Here is a 2,440-nt window from a genome sequence, read left to right on the forward strand (position 1 = left end):
ATATTTGCAATTTAATTAAGCTGCCAACTCTTTAGTATTTTAGAGAACTAGTACTTGATTGCTTTGTATTTGTATAAATAAATAGATATGCACCTATATTGAAGCCATTATTGCTGTTAAGTGCCATCAAGTTGATTCTGACCCATAGCGACCCTGTATAGGGTTTCCAAGGAATAGCTGGTGAGCTTGAACTGCCGACCAAGTAGCTGAGCATAATATTCACACATGGTTGAGATTTGTACAATATATAAAAACATACTAAGTGTTATACTGATGCCCTTGTTACAAGTATCTTGCTCCCTCTAGTTGATTATTGATAACAAATAAAGCATTAAGTTTATCATATGACTCCAAGGAGGAATTACTTTATACTTATACCTGCTTTTGTATATAGCATTCACTCCCCTGTATAAGAATGTGTTGATATTTTTACCTGCCTTCTCTGATATATCTTTCTAAATGTTATATATTCTTCAGAACTCAGCTCAAAGTTCTGGCTCTATAAAACCTTCCCATTGTCATTCTAATAGAGTTACTTGCTTCTGTTATTAAGTGTTACCAAGATGGTTCTGACCCATAGTGACTCTGTATAGTTTCTGAGGAGCAGCTGGTGAACTTGCGGTTCAAACCAGTTATGCAGTCCAGGGCATTAACCCACAGCACCACACCAGGACGCTTTAACGCCATAAACTTCTATAGCAGAGTTTATACACTTTGTCATTAGTGGTTATCATTTCAACCAAAATATTTGTTCATATGTTCCTCCCATTTGATGTTGGATATTAGGAAAGTGATTGTGTCTCAGTGAACAAAATGGGGCCTCCTCCACAATGCTTTCTAATTCAATCACCTGCTTGCCTTTCTAAGCATCCTAAAATATTGAAAGCTTCATTCATTATATTATTAAACATATTACTTTATGATAGCTACTAGATTTTTTGCTTTAACTTTGTAAAAGGGAATATAATTATTTAACACTTAACTGCTTCTGTCATGCTTCCTGAAATGAACTTTAAGCTCATTGAAGGCAGAATCTGTAACATCTACAACTGTGACATATTTGTATTCATTCCAGAAGACATCACAATGCCTTTTATGCAAAAGGTGTTCAACATGCATTCAATGATTTCATTTTGATTATTGGACCTTGCTAACTTTGAATTTTGTCTGAGTTTGGAGAAGAAAAAGCACAGTTAAAAATTGCTCTTTTTTATTAGATTTATAAACTTTTCTGAACACAGGCTAGTTTTCTCAGTCTTCTCTAGTATGACAAGACATACTAGACATAGTGGTAGAAAGATGAGAAATTCTACTCCTGTAAAACTTTACTGGATGTGACCTAAGCTTCCAAACTCACTCTGGGAAAAGATTGCTAGCTAGACAGACAGACAGGTAGATAGCAAAAAGCCTCATCTTTCTCCCATGGAGTGACTGACAGATTCAAACTGCTGACACTGTGATTAGTGACCCAACTTATAACCAACTACACTACCAGGGATCCTTTATAAATTTATAGACACAGACACAATGTATTATAGAGAAATTATATAAATAAATAAATTCTATGCAAAACAATTTTATATTTATATATTTTATATTGTTCTTGTTAAGTGTCATTGAGTTGGTTCCACCTCATAGCAACCCTGTGTAGGGTTTCTGAGGAGCAGCTGGTGGGTTTGAACTGCAGACTTTGTGCTTTGCAGTTCAGAGCTGATCCTGCAGTACTACACCATAAGTCCACATATACATATATACATATATGTATATTACTGTTGTTGTTAAATGCCATCGAGTTGGTTCTGACCATGTCGACCCTGTATAGGGTTTCCAAGGAACAGCTGATGAGCTTGAATTGCTGATGTTGCAGTTCAAATGACTTTGCAGTTGGCTTTGACCACAAGGTCGGCAGTTCAAAGCCCAGTGGAAATCATATACAGGGACACTATGAGGCAGAACAGATTACACAGCATTAAAGCCAACTGTGTGGTGCTATAGGATACGTACTGAACTGCAACCCACAGGGTCCAATGTTCAAACTCACCAGTCACTCCTTAGAAACCTATACAGGATCATTATGAGTTGGAAATGACTTGACAGCACTTAACAACACATAGGTGAACTCTGGTGGTGCTATAGGGTTAGTGCTGGATAACTAACCTCAAAATCATCAGTTGAAACCCTCCAATAAACATGTGGTAGAAAGATGAGACATTCTGCTCCTGCAAAAATTTAAAATATCTAAAAACCTATACAGAAAGTTGTGCAAAGGAATCAACTCAATTCATAGTGTGTTTGGTGTTTTTTTTTAGTCATGTGTATATATTGTTGTTATTAAATATTGTTGAATTAATTCCAATTCATAGCAACCCTGGATAGGGTTTTTCAAGAGTAGCTGGTGTGCTTGAACTGTCAGCATTGTGTTTAGCAATCCAGTGCTTAC

Source organism: Chrysochloris asiatica, unplaced genomic scaffold, assembly GCF_000296735.1.
Source record: "Chrysochloris asiatica unplaced genomic scaffold, ChrAsi1.0 scaffold00388, whole genome shotgun sequence".
Lineage (NCBI taxonomy): Eukaryota > Metazoa > Chordata > Mammalia > Afrosoricida > Chrysochloridae > Chrysochloris > Chrysochloris asiatica.